We start from the raw sequence: 22,891 nt of genomic DNA, 5'->3' as shown, positions 1-22,891 counted from the left end.
TTACATCATGCTGACGTAGTGCTGACGCAGTTATTCATTTTCTGGTATTAAAATAAATTAGGAAAATCCAGAAAATGATATAAACTTCTAAAATTCATAGAAATTCAACCGTAGCTCAGAATGAAATAATTTATATATGAAAAATGATCAGAAAAATGCAAGGAATCCATTTATGCCAGTTACATGCATGAAAAACCAACTTATACATCCTGTATAGGTGAAAACATAATATGGGCATTTTAAATGCTTCATTTTGAATTGCATTTGAATCTTGATTCAAATGGGCTTCAACCAACTTGGTAGCATCTTGCATTAGCCCAAACACTAGCATTTGCACATGTCATGTTCATGCATCATATTGTTGCATTTGTTTGTGTATTGATTTCCGGCACCGTTTCTTCTCGATAGGTTCCACTCCGGAAGGTGTTCCTGAGTACCTGTCAGAGGAGCAGTGCCCCTTCGTTGATCTATCAGGCAAGCAATCCCCCTTGAGCATTTCGATAAAATCCCACTCTCTCGCTACTGCTCCTTATACTGCATTAGGACAACAATGATTCAACTGCTACTTTTCTGCTGCGGTAGTTGAACCCATTCCTCTGCATGACCTGTCATTGCCAAAGTAAATAGTTGAAACCCACTAGCATGAGTAGGAGTTACTTGAGCCTTGATGTGCCTACTCATCCATGCTTGTTTTCTTTATGCCAGCTATGCTTAGAGTTGTGTCAGGTCTGATTCATCGGGAATGAATCGGAGTGGTGAACATGTCCTACCGATAAAGGCTAAGTGTGTGAACACGTTTTGGTAAAGGTAGCGATGAGAGGCCATGTAGGAGTACATGGTGGGTTGTCTCATTGGAACCGTCCCTAAGCACTGAGTTCTGTGTATGTTATCCAAGTCCAGTTACTACCACACATTGGGTTCCGGTTATCCGGCCCCTCTCGGCTTATTAATCTACTTGATCTCTGTCCAGGAGTTGCAACTAGTTTCTGGCGTTTGTAGGTAGTGCTAGTTGTCTACCAGGTGGTGTCCGACGGGACGGGCTTGGGACAGACTAGGCACCGTGGCACGGTGTACCAAGTGGCACCCGGATGGTGGGCTTGGGAACCCTGCACACATCGTTTGGGGCCGTACTAGAGACTTCGGCCGGAACTCCTTGCGGATGGAACTCGAATAGGCGATAAACCTGGACGAGAGACTTGGGTGGTTAGTCAGGTCATGGCCGACACCCTCGCCCGACTTCCGCTTGAAGGTTGCCGAGGTACATGACGTGTGCAGGGCGATAAGTGGCGAGAGCGTGTGTGAAGAAGTACACCCCTGCAGGGTTAAAATTATCTATTCGAATAGCTGTTTTCCTCGGATATGGAAACTTGGAGGACTTATGTAGTACATAGACAACTTGAAGTAGATACTCTAAAATACGCAAGATAAGCGTGAGTGCTATGGATGGCCTTCTCGTAGGGAGACGGGAACGGATCCATAGTGGAGTTTTGATATGGTGAATATGTGGACTCGTGTGTGTCTTCTCACCTCAAAGAAGTTTCTGATACTCGTAGTATAGGTTAGCCACTGAGTCAAAGCTGGCTTGCTGCTGTTAAAACTCCACCACCCTCTTTGTTGACAATGTTGCATATGTAGATAGTTCTGATGTAAGACTTGCTGAGTACCCTCGTACTCACGTTTGCTTATTTATGTTTTGCAGTTGGTTACACTAGTGACTTTGACAAGTAGCTTGTATCCCAGCTATGATCTTGTACCCTTGGGAGGGTCTTGTAGATAGTCAGGCTTCTAAGCCTTTTTCTTTTGTAGTTGTATGTGAAGGAAATATGCCCTAGAGGCAATAATAAAGTTATTATTTATTTCCTTATTTCATGATAAATGTTTATTATTCATGCTAAAATTGTATTAACCGGAAACATAATACATGTGTGAATACATAGACAAACAAAGTGTCACTAGTATGCCTCTACTTGACTAGCTCGTTAATCAAAGATGGTTATGTTTCCTAACCATAGACATGTGTTGTCATTTGATTAACGGGATCACATCATTAGGAGAATGATGTGATTGACATGACCCATTCCATTAGCTTAGCACCCGATCGTTTAGTATGTTGCTATTGCTTTCTTCATGACTTATACATGTTCCTATGACTATGAGATTATGCAACTCCCGTTTGCCGGAGGAACACTTTGTGTGCTACCAAACGTCACAACGTAACTGGGTGATTATAAAGGAGCTCTATAGGTGTAACGCCCGGATAATCAAGCTACAGTAACCTCTGCTAATGATGCCTCGTCACCACTCTTACTGTTGTAAACCTCGCGATGATTCAATCCCATTCGAATTCAAATTTCAAAATCAAAGCAAACAATAAAAGTTTTTCAAAATTTAAAACAAAAGTGTTCGGGAGATGCCATATTTTACATAGGTCAATATGGTGTAATAAACACAATTTTATAGACTGCCTAAGTATTTTAAAATAAATAAAGACAGAAAAGGAAAATAAATAAAAGAAAAAAAAACTAAACTAACAAAAAAAAGAGAAAGCCCCCCCCGCTGGGCCAAGTGGCCCAGCTGGCCTCAGCCGACCGAACGGGCCGCCCCCCCGGCCCAGCCGGCCCCCCCCTACGCACCCCCCACTCCCTTATCCGATCCCCCTGGACCCCGAAACCCTAGCGCTAACCACTCCCCACTCCCCCACTCCTCGCTCTCCCTCCCCGATCCAGATCGGGAACGGGGGCGTTCAACTCCGCCCCGCCGCCACTCGACGCCATCGCCTGAAGCCGCCCGCCGGCGACGACCCCCTCCCGCGCGCCCGTGCCACGGCCTCCTCCTCGCTGGAACCCGCCACTGCCCGTCGCCTCGTCCTCCTCGTCTCCTCCTCGCCGAAGACGCGTCCCCGTCCTCCTCCCCAAAGGCTTCACCGCGCCTCGACGCCCCTCCCCTCCAACGGACGGTGAGGACCCCGGTCCTCCTTCCCCCGCCTAGTGCCTTACCGCGGCGGCCCTCGCCTCTCGCCTCTGCCGTCCCTATGCGTCGTCCGCCACCCGTGTCGAGAGCATGCGTGACGGCGCTCCCGCCGTTGCTTGCCCCTCCTCGTGTACACGCCTGCCACCCCACGCCCGAGCTCGCGCGCGTCCTGCACCTGCGCTCGCGGCGCCCCCTCCGCCGCATCCCATGCTCCGGCCGCGCTCCCGCACGCCCTGCACGCGCCTGCGCACGCGCCTTGCCCCGCGCACTGGCCCGCGTCCGCGCGCCCCCTTCCACGCCAGCGCCTGCAGCTGCGCGTTGCTCGCGCTTCGGCCGCGCCCCCGACTCCTCCTGCGCTCATCCCTGCAGCCCGACGGGCCGCTGCCTCCTCCCCTGCCGCGGCCCCTGCTTTGCTTGCAGCCGCTGCTGTGCTGCTGCCGCGCCTGCTCGCCTCTGCCGCCTCGCGCGGGGCCGTAGCGTGCCCGCTGCTGCCTTCGGCGCCCCCTGCTGCGTCGGCTTCCTCCGCCGGAAACGGCCGGCCGGTGAGCCCCGCCCTGGCCGCCGGCGCCAGTGCCCCCGTCGGGGCTCGGTTCGCCCCTCGTTCGGCGCCCGCCCGTAACCGCTAGCGCCAGGGCCCGCTAAGACCCCCCCTGGGCCAATGGCATGCAGGCCCCACGCCCAGAACAAAAAAAATGTGTGTTATAAAAAAATTAAATTAATTAATTAATTAACTTAATTAATCCTAATTTAATTAACCTAATTAACTACTTAACCTAATTAACTACTGTTAATTAACAGTATAGCCAATGACAGGTGGGCCTGCTGTCCAGTTTGACCAAGTCAAACTGCTGACTGGACTAGTCTAGTCATTGACAGGAGGGTCCCACTAGACCCCTTTGACCAGTCAACGGTCCCAGTTGACTGTTGACTGGGGAGTCAACTGGACCCCACCTGTCAGCCCCTTTAGTACATTGTTGTGTACAAGCTGTGGGTACACTTAGCAATTTCACCTTTAATTCTGAAATAATAAATAAATTCAGGAAATTTTAGAAATTGTTTAAAACTTTGAAAAATCATAGAAAATAAACCGTAGCTCAGATGGAAATACTTTCTACATGAAAGTTGCTCAGAACGACGAGACGAATCCGGATACGCAACCCGTTCGTTCGTCACACATCCCTAGCATAGCGAACACGCAACTTTCCCCCTCCGACCCATCTGTCCGAAAATGCGAAACACCGGGAATACTTTCCCGGATGTTTCCCCCCTTCACCGGTATCACCTCATACAGCGATAGGGCACCCCTAGCACCGATACTTGTCATGTCATGCATCGCTATGCACCTGCTTGCTTAAATATTTATTGTTTCTTCCCCCTCTTCTCTCGCTAGACACCGAGACCGACGCCGCTGCTACCCAGTACGACTACGGAGTTGACGATCCCTCTCTCTTGCCAGAGCAACCAGGCAAGCCCCCCCTTTGATCACCAGATATCGCCTACTCTTCTCTATACTGCTTGCATTAGAGTAGTGTAGCATGTTACTGCTTCCCGTTAATCCTATACTGATGCATAGCCTGTCCTTGCTACTACTATTGTTACCTTTACCTGCAATCCTAATGCTTAGTATAGGATGCTAGTTTATCATCAGTGGCCCTACATCCTTGTCCGTCTGCCATGCTATACTATCGGGCCGTGATCACTCGGGAGTTGATCACGGGTATATACTATATACTTTATACATGATACATGTGGTGACTAAAGACGGGTCGGCTTGAGGAGCACCCGCGAGTGGAGTTTTGAGGCGGAGCGGCAGGGCAGGTTCCGACCATCTAGGAGAGAGGTGGGCCTGGCCTTGGTCGGCGTTCGCAGATACTTAACACGCTTAACGAGATCTGGGTATTTGATCTGAGTTTGGCCATTTGGTCTATACGCACTAACCATCTACGTGGGAGTAGTTATGGGTATCCCGGCGTCGTGGTATCAGCCGAAGCCTTCGTGACGTCAGCGACTGAGTGGCGCGCGCCGGATTGGAACGTAAGCCTGCTCTTGTATTAAGGGGGCTAGTTCTGCTTCCGGCCGCGTTCGCAACGTGCAGGTGTGCTAAGGGCGATGGGCCCAGACCCCTGTGCGCTTAGGTTTAGACCGGCGTGCTGACCTCTCTGTTGGTCTAGGTGGGGCTGCGACGTGTTGATCTCCCGAGGCCGGGCATGACCCAGGAAAGTGTGTTCGGCCAAATGGGATCGAGCGTGTTGGGGTATGTGGTGCACCCCTGCAGGGAAGTTAATCTATTCGAATAGCCGTGATCTTCGGTAACAGGACGACTTGGAGTTGTACCTTGACCTTATGACAACTAGAACCGGATACTTAATAAAACTCACCCTTCCAAGTGCCAGATACAACCGGTGATCGCTCTCTCACAGGGCGACGAGGGGAGGATCGTCGGTTAGGATTATGCTATGCGATGCTACTTGGAGGACTCCAGTCTAATCTCTTCTACATGCTGCAATGCGGAGGCTGCCAGAAGCGTAGTCTTCGAAAGGACTAGCTATCCCCCTTTATTCCGGCTTTCTGCAGTTCAGTCCACATATGATGCCCTTATTCCATTTGATACCAATGCATACATATGTAGTATAGCTCCTTGCTTGCGAGTACTTTGGATGAGTACTCACGGTTGCTTTCTCCTTCTTTTCCCCCTATCCCTTCTACCTGGTTGTCGCAACCAGAGGTTGGAGCCCAGGAGCCAGACGCCACCTTCGGCGATGACTCCTACTACACCGGAGGTGCCTACTACTACGTGCTGCCCGCTGACGACGACCAGGAGTAGTTAGGAGGATCCCAGGCAGGAGGCCTGCGCCTCTTTCGATCTGTATCCCAATTTGTGCTAGCCTTCTTAAGGCAAACTTGTTTAACTTATGTCTGTACTCAGATATTGTTGCTTCCGCTGACTCGTCTATGATCGAGCTCTTGTATTCGAGCCCTCGAGGCCCCTGGCTTGTAATATGATGCTTGTATGACTTATTTTATTTGTAGAGTTGTGTTGTGATATCTTCCCGTGAGTCCCTGATCTTGATCGTACATGTTTGCGTGTATGATTAGTGTACGATTAAATCGGGGGCGTCACAACAGGTGTCTCCAAAGGTAAATGTTGGGTTGGCGTATTTCGAGATTAGGATTTGTCACTCCGATTGTCGGAGAGGTATCTCTGGGCCCTCTCGGTAATGCACATCACATAAGCCTTGCAAGCATTGCAACTAATGAGTTAGTTGTGAGATGATGTATTATGAAACAAGTAAAGAGACTTGCCGGTAACGAGATTGAACTAGGTATTGAGATACCGACGATCGAATCTCGGGCAAGTAACATACTGATGACAAAGGGAACAACGTATGGTGTTATGCGGTCTGACCGATAAAGATCTTCGTAGAATATGTAGGAGCCAATATGAGCATCCAGGTTCCGCTATTGGTTATTGACCAGAGACATGTCTCGGTCATGTCTACATTGTTCTCGAACCCGTAGGGTCCGCATGCTTAAGATTTTGATGACAGTTATATTATGAGTTTATGCATTTTGATGTACCGAAGTTTGTTCGGAGTCCCGGATGTGATCACGGACATGATGAGGAGTCTCGAAATGGTCGCTACATAAAGATTGATATATTGGAATCCTATATTTGGATATCGGAAGTGTTCCGGGTGAAATCGGGATTTTACCGGAGTACCGGGAGGTTACCGGAACCCCCCGGGAGGTATATGGGCCTTAGTGGGCTTTAGTGGAAGAGAGGAGAGGTGGCCAAGGCTGGGCCGCGTGCCCCTCCCTCCCTAGTCCGAATAGGACAAGGAGAGGGGGGCAGCGCCCCCCTTCCTTCTCTCTCTCCTCTTTCCCCCTCCCGAATCCTATTCCAACTAGGAAAGGGGGGATCCTACTCCCGGTGGGAGTAGGACTCCTCCTGGCCGGCCGCACCTCCCCCTGCTCCTTTATATACGGGGGCAGGGGCACCCCTAGAGACACAAGTTGATCCACGTGATCATATTCTTAGCCGTGTGCGGTGCCCCCTTCCACCATAATCCTCAACAATATTGTAGCGGTGCTTAGGCGAAGCCCTGCGACGGTAGTACATCAAGATCGTCACCACGCCGTCATGCTGACGGAACTCTTCCCCGACACTTTGCTGGATCGAAGTCCGGGGATCGTCATCGAGCTGAACGTGTGCTAGAACTCGGAGGTGCCGTAGTTTCGGTGCTTGATCGGTCGGGCCGTGAAGACGTACGACTACATCAACCGCGTTGTCATAACGCTTCCGCTTCCGGTCTACAAGGGTACGTAGACAACACTCCCCCCTCTCGTTGCTATGCATCACCATGATCTTGCGTGTGCGTAGGAAATTTTTGAAATTACTACATTCCCCAACAGTGGCATCCGAGCCTAGGTTTGATGTGTTGATGTTACATGCACGAGTAGAACACAAGTGAGTTGTGGGCGATATAAGTCATACTGCTTACCAGCATGTCATACTTTGGTTCGGCGGTATTGTTGGACGAAGTGGCCCGGACCGACATTATGCGTACGCTTACGCGAGACCGGTTCTCCCGACGTGCTTTGCACAAAGGTGGCTAGCGGGTGACAGTTTCTCCAACTTTAGTTGAACCGAGTGTGGCTACGCCCGGTCCTTGCGAAGGTTAAAACAGCACCAACTTGACAAACTATCATTGTGGTTTTGATGCGTAGGTAAGATTGGTTCTTGCTTCAGCCCGTAGCAGCCACGTAAAACTTGCAACAACAAAGTAGAGGACGTCTAACTTGGTTTTGCAGGGCATGTTGTGATGTGATATGGTCAAGACATTATGCTAAATTTTATTGTATGAGATGATCATGTTTTGTAACCAAGTTATCAGCAACTGGCAGGAGCCATATGGTTGTCGCTTTATTGTATGCAATGCAATCGCGCTGTAATGCTTTACTTTATCACTAAGCGGTAGTGATAGTCATGGAAGCATAAGATTGGCGAGACGACAACGATGCTACGATGGAGATCAAGGTGTCGCGCCGGTGACGATGGTGATCACGACGGTGCTTTGAAGATGGAGATCATAAGCACAAGATGATGATGGCCATATCATATCACGTATATTGATTGCATGTGATGTTTATCTTTTATGCATCTTATCTTGCTTTGATTGACGGTAGCATTATAAGATGATCTCTCACTAATTATCAAGAAGTGTTCTCCCTGAGTATGCACCGTTGTGAAAGTTCTTCGTGCTGAGACACCACGTGATGATCGGGTGTGATAGGCTCTACGTTCAAATACAACGGGTGCAAAACAGTTGCACACGCGGAATACTCAGGTTATACTTGACGAGCCAAGCATATACAGATATGGCCTCGGAACACGGAGACCGAAAGGTCGAGCGTGAATCATATAGTAGATATGATCAACATAGTGATGTTCACCAATGAAACTACTCCATCTCACGTGATGATCGGACATGGTTTAGTTGATTTGGATCACGTGATCACTTAGAGGATTAGAGGGATGTCTATCTAAGTGGGAGTTCTTAAGTAATATGATTAATTGAACTTAAATTTATCATGAACTTAGTCCTGGTAGTATTTTGCAAACTATGTTGTAGATCAATAGCTCGCGTTGTTGCTTCCCTGTGTTTATTTTGATATGTTTCTAGAGAAAATTGTGTTGAAAGATGTTAGTAGCAATGATGCGGATTGGATCCGTGATCTGAGGTTTATCCTCATTGCTGCATAGAAGAATTATGTCCTTGATGCACCGCTAGGTGACAGACCTATTGCAGGAGCAGATGCAGACGTTATGAACGTTTGGCTAGCTCAATATGATGACTACTTGATAGTTTAGTGCACCATGCTTAATGGCTTAGAATCGGGACTTCAAAGACGTTTTGAACGTCATGGACCATATGAGATGTTCCAGGAGTTGAAGTTAATATTTCAAGCAAATACCCGAGTTGAGAGATATGAAGTCTCCAACAAGTTCTATAGCTAAAAGATGGAGGAGAATCGCTCAACTAGTGAGCATGTGCTCAGATTGTCTGGGTACTACAATCGCTTGAATCAAGTGGGAGTTAATCTTCCAGATAAGATAGTGATTGACAGAATTCTCTAGTCACCATCACCAAGTTAGTAGAACTTCGTGATGAACTATAATATGCAAGGGATAACGGAAACAACTCCCAAGCTCTTCGTGATGCTGAAATCAACGAAGGTAGAAATCAAGAAAAACATCAAGTGTTGATGGTTGACAAGACCACTAGTTTCAAGAAAAAGGGCAAAGGGAAGAATGGGAACTTCAAGAAGAACGGCAAGCAAGTTGCTGCTCAAGTGAAGAAGCCCAAGTCTGATCCTAAGCCTGAGACTAAGTGCTTATACTGCAAAGGGACTGATCACTGGAAGCGGAACTACCCCAAGTGATTGGCGGATAAGAAGGATGGCAAAGTGAACATAAGTATGTTTGATATACATGTTATTGATGTGTACTTTACTAGTGTTTATAGCAACCCCTTAGTATTTGATGCTAGTTCAGTTGCTAAGAGTAGTAACTCGAAACGGGAGTTGCAGAATAAACAGAGACTAGTTAAGGGTGAAGTGACGATGTGTGTTGGAAGTAGTTCCAAGATTGATATGATCATCATCACACACTCCCCTATACTTTCGGGATTAGTGTTGAACCTAAATAAGTGTTATTTGGTGTTTGTGTTGAGCATGAATATGATTTGATCATGTTTATTGTAATACGGTTATTCATTTAAGTAAAAGAATAAATTGTTGTTCTGTTTACATGAATAAAACCTTATATGGTTACACACCCAATGAAAATAGTTCATTGGATCTCGATCTTAATAATACACATATTCATAATATTGAAACCAAAAGATGCAGAGTTGATAATGAAAGTGCGACTTATTTGTGGCACTGTCGTTTAGGTCATATCGATGTAAAGCGCATGAAGAAACTCCATACTGATGGACTTTTGGAACCACTTGATTATGAATCACTTGGTACTTGCGAACCATGCCTCATGGGCAAGATGACTAAGACTCCGTTCTCCGGAACAATGGAGCGAGCAACAAACTTGATTGGAAATAATACATACTGATGTATGCAGTCCAATGAGTGTTGAGGCTCGCGGCGGGTATCGTTATTTTCTGACCTTCACAGATGATTTGAGCAGATATGAGTATATCTACTTGATGAAACATAAGTCTGAAACATTTGAAAAGTTCAAATAATTTCAGGGTGAAGTGGAAAATCATTGTGACAAGAAAATAAGATTTCTACGATCTGATCGCGGAGACAAATATTTGAGTTACGAGTTTGGTCTTCAATTAAAACAATGTGAAATAGTTTCACTACTCACACCACCTGGAACACCACAATGTAATGGTGTGTCCGAACGTCATAACCGTACTTTATTAGATATGGTGCGATCTATGATGTCTCTTACCGATCTACCACTATCGTTTTGGGGTTATGCATTAGAGACAGCTGCATTCACGTTAAATAGGGCACCATCTAAATCCGTTGAGACGACACCGTATGAACTATGGTTTGGCAAGAAACCTAAGTTGTCGTTTCTTAAAGTTTGAGGTTGCAATGCTTATGTGAAAAAGTTTCAACCTGATAAGCTCAAACCCAAATCGGAGAAGTGCGTCTTCATAGGATACCCAAAAGAAAATGTTGGGTACACCTTCTATCACAGATCCGAAGGCAAGACATTCGTTGCTAAGAATGGATCCTTTCTAGAGAAGGAGTTTCTCTTGAAAGAAGTGAGTGGGAGGAAAGTAGAACTTGATGAGGTAACTGTACCTGCCCCCTTATTGGAAAGTAGTTCATCACAGAAATCTGTTCTTATGACTACTACACCAATTAGTGAGGAAGCTAATGATGATGATCATGTAACTTCATATCAAGTTACTACCGAATCTCGTAGGTAAACCAGAGTGAGATCCGCACCAGAGTGGTACGGTAATCCTGTTCTGGAAGTCATGTTACTAGACCATGACAAACTTGCGAAGTATGAGGAAGCGATGATGAGCCCAGATTCCGCGAAATGGTTTGAAGCCATGAAATCTGAGATATGAACCATGTATGAGAACAGAGTATGGACTTTGATGGATTTGCCCGATGATCGGCAAGCCATAAAAAATAAATGGATCTTCAAGAGGAAGACAGATGCTGATAGTAGTGTTACTATCTACAAAGCTAGACTTATCGAAAAAGGTTTTTTGACAAAGTTCAAGGTGTTGACTACAATGAAATTTTCTCACTCGTAGCGATGCTTAAGTCTGTCCAAATCATGTTAGCAATTGCCGCATTTTTATGAAATCTGGCAAATGGATGAACAAAACTACATTCCTTAATGGATTTAAAGAAGAGTTGTATATGATGCAACCAGAAGGTTTTGTCAATCCTAAAGGTTCTAACAAAATATGCAAGCTCCAGCGATCCATCTATGGACTGGTGCAAGCATCTCGGAGTTGGAATATGCGCTTTGATGAGATGATCAAAGTATATAGTTTTATACAGACTTGTGGTGAAGCCTGTATTTACAAGAAAGTGAGTGGGAGCACTACAACATTTCTGACAAGTATATGTGAATGACATATTATTGATAGGAAATAATGTAGAATTATTCTACAAAGCATAAAGGAGTGTTTGAAAGAAGTTTTTCAAAGAAAGACCTCGGCGAAGCTGCTTACATATTAAGCATCAAGATCTATAGAGATAGATCAAGACGCTTGATAAGTTTTTTCAATGAGTACATACCTTGACAAGATTTTGAAGTAGTTCAAAATAGAACAGTCAAAAAAGAGTTCTTGCCTGTGTTACAAGGTGTGAAATTGAGTAAGACTCAAAGCCCGACCACGGCAGAAGATAGAAAGAGAATGAAAGTCATTCCCTATGCCTCAGCCATAGGTTCTATAAAGTATGCCATGCTGTGTACCAGATCTATTGTATACCCTACACTGATGTTGGCAAGGGAGTACAATAGTGATCTAGGAGTAGATCACTGGATAGCGGTCAAAATTATCCTTACTGGAATAAGGATATGTTTCTCGATTATGGAGGGGACAAAAGGTTTGTCGTAAAGGGTTACATCGATACAAACTTTGACACTGATCCAGATGATTCTAAGTCTCAATCTGGATGCATATTGAAAGTGGGAGCAATTAGCTAGAGTAGCTCCGTGCAGAGCATTGTTGACATAGAAATTTGCAAAATACATACGGATCTGAATATGGTAGACCCGTTGACAAAACTTCTCTCACAGGCAAAACATGATCACACCTTAGTACTCTTTGGGTGTTAATCACATAGCAATGTGAACTAGATTATTCACTCTAGTAAACCCTTTGGGTGTTGGTCACATGACGATGTGAACTATGGGTGTTAATCACATGCTGATGTGAATTATTGATGTTAAATCACATGTCGATGTGAACTAGATTATTGACTCTAGTGCAAGTGGGAGACTGAAGGAAATATGCCCTAGAGGCAATAATAAAGTCATTATTTATTTCCTTATTTCATGATAAATGTTTATTATTCATGCTAAAATTGTATTAACCGGAAACATAATACATGTGTGAATACATAGACAAACAAAGTGTCACTAGTATGCCTCTACTTGACTAGCTCGTTAATCAAAGATGGTTATGTTTCCTAACCATAGACATGTGTTGTCATTTGATTAACGGGATCACATCATTAGGAGAATGATGTGATTGACATGACCCATTCCATTAGCTTAGCACCCGATTGTTTAGTATGTTGCTATTGCTTTCTTCATGACTTATACATGTTCCTATGACTATGAGATTATGCAACCCTCGTTTGCCGGAGGAACACTTTGTGTGCTACCAAACGTCACAACGTAACTGGGTGATTATAAAGGAGCTCTACAGGTGTCTCCAGAGGTAAATGTTGGGTTGGCGTATTTCGAGATTAGGATTTGTCACTCCGATTGTCGGAGAGGTATCTCTGGGCCCTCTCGGTAATGCACATCACATAAGCCTTGCAAGCATTGCAACTAATGAGTTAGTTGCGAGATGATGTATTACGAAACGAGTAAAGAGACTTGCCGGTAACGAGATTGAACTAGGTATTGAGATATCGACGATCGAATCTCGGGCAAGTAACATACCGATGACAAAGGGAACAACGTATGGTGTTATGCGGTCTGACCGATAAAGATCTTCGTAGAATATGTAGGAGCCAATATGAGCATCCAGGTTCCGCTATTGGTTATTGACCAGAGACATGTCTCGGTCATGTCTACATTGTTCTCGAACCCGTAGGGTCCGCACGCTTAAGGTTTTGATGACAGTTATATTATGAGTTTATGCATTTTGATGTACCAAAGTTTGTTCGGAGTCCCGGATGTGATCACGGACATGACGAGGAGTCTCGAAATGGTCGAGACATAAAGATTGATATATTGGAAGCCTATATTTGGATATCGGAAGTGTTCCGGGTGAAATCGGGATTTTACCGGAGTACCGGGAGGTTACCGGAACCCCCTGAGAGGTATATGGGCCTTAGTGGGCTTTAGTGGAAGAGAGGAGAGGTGGCCAGGGCTGGGCCGCGCGCCCCTCCCCCCCAGTCCTAATAGGACAGGGAGAGGGGGGCGGCGCCCCCCCCTTCCTTCTCTCTCTCCTCTTTCCCCTCCCGAATCCTATTCCAACTAGGAAAAGGGGGGAATCCTACTCCCGGTGGGAGTAGGACTCCTCCTGGCGCGCCCTCCTCCTGGCCTGCCGCACCTCCCCCTGCTCCTTTATATACGGGGGCAGGGGGCACCCCTAGAGACACAAGTTGATCCACGTGATCATATTCTTAGCCGTGTGCGGTGCCCCCTTCCACCATAATCCTCGATAATATTGTAGCGATGCTTAGGCGAAGCCCTGCGACGGTAGTATATCAAGATCGTCACCACGCCGTCGTGCTGACGGAACTCTCCCCCGACACTTTGCTGGATCGGAGTTCGGGTATCGTCATCGAGCTGAACGTGTGCTAGAACTCGGAGGTGCCGTAGTTTCGATGCTTGATCGGTCAGGCCGTGAAGATGTACGACTACATCAACCGCGTTGTCATAACGCTTCCGCTTCCGGTCTACAAGGGTACGGAGACAACACTCTCCCCTCTCGTTGCTATGCATCACCATGATCTTGCATGTGCGTAGGAAATTTTTGAAATTACTACGTTCCCCAACAGTATGTACTCAGACATGTAATGCTTCCGTTGCTTGTATGCTCTGAATGATGAGTCATGAGACCCATGTTTGTATTGAATGCTATGTGGCTCTTCTGGGCCTTTATCTATATGAGTTTGAGTTATGCTGTGATGCCATGTTGTACCGCACATACTTGCATGTTATGCGTACGTGTAACGTGTATTGCTATGTGTGGGATCCGACAATCTAGTTGTTTATCCATGGTAGCCTCTCTTATGGGGAAATGTAGTCTAGTGCTTCCACTGAGCCTTGGTAGTCCGCTACAGCCCGGTTTACCGGAGTCCTGTTAGCCCAGCACTACTGCTCCAGAACACTTAGACTGGCCGGCATGTGATTCACTTCATTTCTGTGTCTGTCCCTTCGGGGAAATGTCACGCGGAGACATCCAGAGTCCTGTTAGCCTGCTACAGCCCGGGTTCCCGGACTCCTGTTAGCCCAGCTGCTACAGCCCGGATTCATACGCTGTTGACCGACATGCTCAAGGTTGATTCATGTATGTCTGTCCCTGTAAGTTAGTGCCACTTTGGGTTCACGACTAGTCATGTCGGCCCGGGTTCTCTGTCATATGGATGCTAGCGACACTATCATATACGTGAGCCAAAAGGCGCAAACGATCCCGGGCCAGGTAAGGTGGCAACCGTGGGGATACCGTGCGTGAGGCCGCAAAATGATATGATGTGTTACATGCTAGATCGGCGTGACTTAGGATCGGGGTCCCAACAGCCCAATCGACATTTGAACCCTAGATGAAGTCTGGTCTTACTCAAAGACTTGTCAGGAGTACGCGGGGCCAGAGTAACAGCATACATCACAGGCCGATTTATCCAAGTTCCAAGGAAGGCGGCTTATGAAGCCTGGATTCATCCTGACTATCTGTAAACCGTGCTCTCGCATGACAAGCCGCCGTTTGAACCTTAATCGAGCTTAGATCTTGGTCGAATACACCGTAAAGACTGATCATTAAGAGTTCAGCGGGTCAATCAGGATGACCTGATGGAGTTGAAGCAGCTGGTGTACAGGTAGGATGACCCGGTCAGAGTTTGTTCTCTTTGGTCAAATACGCCTATGTTCGAACAAACCTGGTCAAGAAGGTAGTAACTCTATGTTCTCTTTGGTCGAATACGCCTATGTTTGAACAGGAAGCCCCCAAGTGACATGCTTACAAGTGTGGCATTGAGCCGATCAAGAGGGTACCGACAGCTATGTTCTCTTTGGTGAATACACCTATGTTTGAACAAGAAGCCCCCAAGTGACCATATAAGCTTTGGCATTGCGCCGATCAAGAGGGTACCAACAGCTATGCTCGATGAGCAGGAAGCCCCCAAGTGACCATAATAAGATAAGCTGTAAGGCAGGATACCCATGTTTGAACCGCGCATCATGGCAACAAGTTCTCTTTGGCAACCTTTAATTTTTCTAAAAACTCAAACTTGCGAGAGATTAAATTCTTTTTGAACCGGAACTTTAAACCGGATTTGAAAGCTTTCAAAGCTTTGTGGGAGACAGATTTCCCTTGAGCCGGATTGTGAACCGGATATTAAGAGCTTCAGCGCTTTATGGGAGAGAGATGTCCCGTGAGCCAGATTTTAAACCGGATATTTGAGAGCTTTAGTGAGAGACCGATTTCTCTTGAACCGGATGTTGAGCCGAAATCTTCTTTTTAAGCCAGAAATTTTCTAACGGCCTTTCAATTTTCATCAATATGGCAGTAGCCTCCGGGGCCGGGTTATTTTTCCCTCTAATGACCCGGAGTCCTTGAATTCACTGAAACCGGCCAATTTTGCCGAGTCATATCATTGTAGCCCCCGAGTCTTAAGACGACTCAAAGAGTTGGCTTGAGATTCTCCATATTTGACCGTGATGTAAACCGGTATGAGTCATTCAACGGCTCAGTGATATAACAATCCCTTTTCCCGTAGAAAACTTATCATGCATTGGAAAACCTCACAAGACAGAGTAATTGCTCTTTTTGAAGAAAGCAACACGTAATATAAAAATATACTGGATGGATTTTACCTGATATGTTAGGTCAGAAAATATCCACCGCAGAGTTGAAGATCATCAGGTGAAGCTGAAACCAATCACGGCCGAGTCGGCCGCGGGAGCAGGCAGGTGAGCCGGCCACGACGTTGCGGACGGGCGAGTCAATCGCAGGTGTGGTAAGCCGTGCGGACGGGCGATTCAACCGCGTCATGTTGATGTAAATTGGGCCGTAAAGCGGCGGTTTGCACATATGTTTGTCAAGCATCATGCCACGATCAGATGCTGGCGCGTGATAATGTTTGCAGTGGGCCTTGGGTTAGTAGGTTAGTCCCAAAAATAATATAAAAGTGTATAAATAAGCCCATTAACATCCAAAACAGATAATATAATAGCATGGAACAATCAAAAATTATAGATACGTTGGAGACGTATCAGCCGCCAGACCCATGGGTCGCCAATACTCTGATGGGTTACCAATGAAACGCCAAGTCTGGCCGGGTCATATATCCGGTCGGGTCATACGGCGAGGTATATCCCCGACAGGGCCATATGGGTATTATAATGTTTCTTGAAAAGATGGCAAAAATTCATGCGAGTGCTCTTTTACAATGCATAATTATTAGGTATACTGAACAATTATAGTTTCACCATCTAGTCATTCCTTACATTTAACATCACATACGACAAACAAGCTGTGTGCACAATTCTAGCAGATATAAAAATGCAGATATTCAAGTTGCTATGGAAATTCACAATTGATTGAGCCGGTGGAACATACCTCTTAGCAAAGTAAGTCTCATGTACCTCTATTTTCGTAGAGATGACATCAAAACACACATTGTTATATTTTTCATCGCTTCACCCCGCCTTGCAAAAGCAACTCATCTGTTTGATGCAGTAAAATGCAACATCATTGTGCCATGGTGTAGAAGTAGCTTCTTAGAAAAAGAGAGATCGACTTGTTTCCCTCCTTGCTCAGTAACTTCTACAATACATTTTCATTGCCTCACTCGTTGTAATAGTATTAATACTTATAATAGGACATGGTAAACAAGAAAACATTCATGGAGGACAGTCCTTAATTTGATGCCAAATAATAATACCCTTGGATTTGTTTTTCAACAATACATTCAGTAGAAAGTTGGCAAGTCACATTATATTAGCTTTGACTAACAGGGATACAAAATATTCAGTAACCACTGTCAATTACACTTTAACTTGTACAGAAGTGAATAGGCAAAGCAGGATGCTGTCTAGAATATATTAGTACAAAGATTACCTAAGGACTGATATGTGGCTTGATCAACTATGGAACAACCACAACAAATTCTAGCACCCAAAATGATATGAGATGAAGCATCATTCAGCAAGGACGAAGAGGAGCAAAATTGGTGGCGACTCTGGAGCCTCGTTGCAGCCCCTGTCAGGTCATCTAGGAGGCGGAAGACATTAGGTGCCAGACGCGGCTTCTGGTTGATTAGACGACGAAGGGGCCATCAACAGGGATGGAAGCTTTGAGGCCTTCTTGCTGCCTGCCTTCCTGTATCTGGTTGTTGAAGTGGAGTGACGAAGTTGGGAGATTCAGAGCACTCCTAGGAAGATGTCACAAGACTGGTTCGCTGCGTGCCACCGAGAAGGTATGGAGAGGGTTAGTCGCCGCAGTGCTAACAGTCGACGGGAAATAGAAAAGGGGAGGCAAGATGGATCGAGAGAATGGATGATGCTTCCTTACCATCACGGACACGGCAGTGAAGTTCGGCCCTCACCAACATAACCTGAATTGTAGCGTGGGATCCATCTCGATGACTGCGACGGGGGCATCGCCGAGGGCGCCGCGTGCATGCTCGACGAGGATGAAGGGCTCGACGCCGACCACCGCTAGATGGGCAGACCACCGTATCAAAGAGGAAGATATTCGAGAACCAGGGCCATGAGAGGAGAGAGGGAGATAGGGGTGGGATCTTGGAGGTGGGCATCACCTAGGAGACTGCTCTCTCTCGATGACGATGGCGCATCTAGGTTTCGCCTGAGATCGGGGCCGGTGGGATGCGATGAGGGTGTGAGGTGCGAGGAGGCATCACGAAGAGTCGCCATGTATTTTGTTGACGCACACCTACCTTGCGACCGTCCATCTGGGATCCAACGATAAACCTTTGATTCTGTTCCCGGAGCAGCGGGCCTGGTGCATCCGACGACCAATAATGATTGGAAGAGCGATCGGACGGCCGAAACCAGTGATGGTGTGAGAGGCCTCCTAGGATGGACGGTTATAATGTCTTTAAATGTTGTGGATGAGTCAAGTATGATGATGATGATGATGATGATGATGATGTGGATGTTATGAATGGTCGTTATATACATATAGGAATGTGGAGTGGTAGGGGTTATCTTGCAGGACTAGCCCCTTGCCCGGGATACATCGATTAACTCCGCAGGGAGCTTTGACCGGACTCACGATTCGAGTACAACCTAGTTAGGTGACTCATTGGACTTATTTGCAGCAATGGAGAAGTGTCATGGGATATCTCACTTTTAGTGTGTGCATGGACGACATCAAGAGAGATAGTCATGTGTTAGGGTATAGTGGTACACCCCTGTGGGGTTAAGTTTATTTAAGTAGCCATGCCTGTGGTTATGGACGACTTGAATATTTTGTACGAGATAATAGAACAACTTCGGCCATTACCAACTTTGGTGTGACTGCTAATGGTGTCATACACCGGGGGTGGCTCATTCACAAGAGCCTGGCCGTAGGCCTCACCGGGGGCCACAAGGCCCAAGGCCGGGCGAAACCATAAGGGTGGCATCAATAACCTTTCTGCTGCCCAAGACAAAGATGGGAGCCGCCCTAGATTGCATCTGCCCCTTGTAAACCCTAGACCTCCTCCATCTATATAAGGGGAGGTCAGGATGCTTTCGTCCCATCTGACCTTAGGCGGTAACTCTCGGCGGAAACATCAAACGACATTGTAAACCGCTAGCATGAGGTATCCCTCCACCATGAAATATCAAAGCAAGCAGGATGTAGGGTATTACTCTCCGGAGGCCTGTCATGGGTAAAACCTTTGCGCAACTTCTGATCCGAGATTCTTGGACCCCTACCGTGGGATCTGATGGTATTTTGCACCGTCATCAATAGCAAAATATGATTAAGTGCATGATTGCACTTTCGACGACACCAACGGAGCATTACACCAAGGCGGTGCAGGGATAGGAACCATGGCCCGCCCGTGGTGCCACCTTACACAACGGGCATGGTGTTACATGTGGCACTGTGTTCTCCATGATCGGGGCGATTAAGCTAGTTGATACCATGGTGCAAACACAATTACCTAATATACGAAGAAACATTGTATAACAACCGCACAACAAAGCACATTATTTGGCAGGTGAAGAACCTGAATGTGTAGTGATCATGGAAGGGGTTAGGAATCAAGTTATTTTTACAAGGGTCCTCAGTGTGACCCGTTCAGAAGTATCCAACATTTTATTAGTCAACCATGGACTCCACACCCTCTTAGAAACAAACTCCTCAACCATCACAAGGATCCTCCCCGGATCGAGATAACCAAGCACCTTGTGTTGGGGAACGCAGTATTTCAAAAAAAAATCCTACGATCATGCAAGATCTATCTAGGAGATGCATAGCAATGAGAGGGGAGAGTGTCCATGCACCCTCGTAGACCAAAAGAGAAAGCGTTTAGTAACGCGGTTGATGTAGTCGAACGTCTTCATGATCCAACCGATCCAAGTCCGAACGTACGGCACCTCCGTGTTCAGCACACGTTCAACAGGATGACGTCCCTCGATCTCTTGATCTAGTTGAGGACGAGGGAGAGTTCCGTCAGCACGACGGCGTGGCGACGGTGATGATGAAGTTACCAGTGCAGGGCTTCACCTAAGCACTATGACGATACGACCGAGGTGTTGAACTGTGGAGGGGGGCATCGCACACGGCTAAGAGATTGTCTGTTGTTCTATTGGGGTGCCCCCTGGCCATGTATATAAAGGAGGGAGGGAGAGAGGAGGCCGACCAGGTTGGGCGCGCCAGGGGGAGTCCTACTTGGACTCCTAGTCCAAGTAGGGGATCCCCCCCTTTCCTTTCTTCCATCGGAGGGAAAGGAAGGAGGGCAGAAGGAGAAGGAAGGATGGGGCCGCGCCCCCACCCCTAGTCCAATTCGGTTTGGGCAGGGGGAGGCGCGCGCCACCTCGTGGCCCTTCTTCCCTCTCTCCACTAAGGCCCTTTAACTTCCCCGGGGGGTTCCGGTAACCTCCCGGTACTCCAGAAAAATGCTCGAACATCTCGGAACCATTCTGATGTCCAAATGCAACCTTCCAATATATGAATATTTACCTCTCGATCATTTCGAGATTCCTCATCATGTACGTGATCTCATCCGGGACTTCAAACAAACTTCGGTCATCACATCACATAACTCATAATACGAATTGTCATCGAACGTTAAACGTGCGGACCTTACGGGTTTGAGAACTATGTAGACATAACCGAGACACATCTCTAGTAAATAACCAATAGCGGAACCTGGATGCTCATATTGGCTCCTATATATTCTATGAAGATTGAGGGAGTCCTGGATTAAGGGGTCCTCGGGCGTCCGGGCTATGTGACGTGGGCCGGACTAATGGGCCATGAAGATACAAGACAGAAGACTTCCTCCCATGTCCGGATGGGACTCTCCTTTGCGTGGATGGAAAGCTTGGCGTTCGGATATGAAGATTCCTTTCTCTGTAAACCGACTATGTACAACCCTAGGTCCCTCCGGTGTCTATCTAAACCGGAGGGTTTAGTCCGTAGAGGCAAGGATAATCATAACCATACATGCTAGACATCTATGGTTTAGCCATTACGATCTTGAGGTAGATCAACTCTTGTAAACATCATATTCATACAAGATAATCAAGCATGAAGTAGGGTATTAGCTCCATCAAGAGGGCCCGAACCTGGGTAGACATCGTGTCCCTGTCTCCTGTTACCTTCGGTCCTAAGACGCACAGTTCGGGACCCCCTACCCGAGATCTGCCGGATTTGACACCGACATTGGTGCTTTCATTGAGAGTTACGTTGTGTCGTCGCTAGAAGGTTCGATGGCTCCATCAGTCATCTACAACAATGCTGCCTCGAGGGAAGTCTTTCTCCCTGGCCAGATCTTTGTGTTCGGCGGCTTTGCACTGCGGGCCAACTCGTTTGGCCATCTAGACCAGATTGACAGCTATGCCCCAGGTCACCAGATTAGTTTTGGAAATCTAGATTATGTCGCTGATATCCGAGTAGACTTGATCTTCCAAGGGTTCGCGACCCTAACCTCTGCTCTGGCCTTAAATCCGGAGCGCGTCTCCTGGTCCAAAGACGGGATTCCCGAGCCCGCCGGACTCTCTGTGGCTATTAAGCCTAGTACGGGAGAGCCGGAGGAAGCAGTGTCACTAGCAATCATCATAAAGCTGAACTCTTCTCCGAACACTGAGCCCGAACCCTCGGAGTCAGCATCGTGTGAGCCCGGCCAAGGAGTTTCCTCCCCGCCGTACTCCACGAACTCCCTTCTCCCTGGCCGAACCTCACCTTTAAGCGAGCGGGGAATTTTACGTCCCACCCACCACCCACTTCATAGCTACTGTCGAGGACTTAACCGACATGCTCGATTACGGCTCCAAAGACATCAACGATATGGACGACGATGCCGGAGAAGAGTAGGCCCAAAACCCGCCGTTTACTGGATGCTGGATGACCACATTTTCATATGACGTTTACATGGTGGATACACCCAAAGAGGGTAACGGCGGTAACGAGAAAAATCCAGTTGAGGATACACCTCCTGAGATACAACCAAAGCGCCGACGTCAGCGGCGCCGCTCTAAATCATGCTGTGGAAAAGACAGCAATACCGGCACTGGAGACATCAATACTCCGGACGACACCGAAGACCAAGAAGACCCCGTCGAACTAGCCTCCAAACAGGACGATCGGGAAGATGGGAAAATTAGCCCTGATGAACAGGCTATAAACAAAGACTCGTAGGATAGTAATTATCTTCCACTCTCTGAGGAGGAGGTGAGACTCGGCGACGAAGACTTTATCGTGCCTGAGGAACCCCTTGAGCAGGAATGCTTTAGGCGCCGGCTAATAGCCACTGCAAGGAGCCTGAAAAAGAAGCAGTAGCAGCTCCAAGCTGACCAAGATCTGCTCAACGACAGGTGGACTAACGTCCTGGCAGCCGAGGAATATGACCTCGAGCGCCCAACCAAGAGTTACCCAAAGCGCAAGCTGCTACCTTAATTCGACGACGAGGCACTGGCGCCCGTACCATCGGCGCATAACTCAGCCGACCGACCACCACGTGGCCATGACAAAACGGCAGCTCAAGCCGAATACCAGCCGGTACTACCTCGCCGTAAAGGTAGAGACACAACAGCTCGGAAATATACTTACGACCTACCGCAGGATTTGGAAAATAGAGCAGGCCAAACCAGATTGATCTACGCATCGCGGAGGCGTGCTCCGACGCGCGAGGACGGCTATCTAGCCAGGCACGACAGCCATAACCATGCCCGGACCGAAAACCGCAGATGGACTCCATCCGAACTACGTCGCGACGTGGCCCGCTATAGAGGCGCCGCACACCCCCTCTGCTTCATGGACGAAGTAATGGAACATGAATT

This window comes from Triticum urartu, chromosome 1 (assembly GCF_003073215.2).
Source record: "Triticum urartu cultivar G1812 chromosome 1, Tu2.1, whole genome shotgun sequence".
Lineage (NCBI taxonomy): Eukaryota > Viridiplantae > Streptophyta > Magnoliopsida > Poales > Poaceae > Triticum > Triticum urartu.
Note: the sequence above shows the minus strand (reverse complement) of the source record.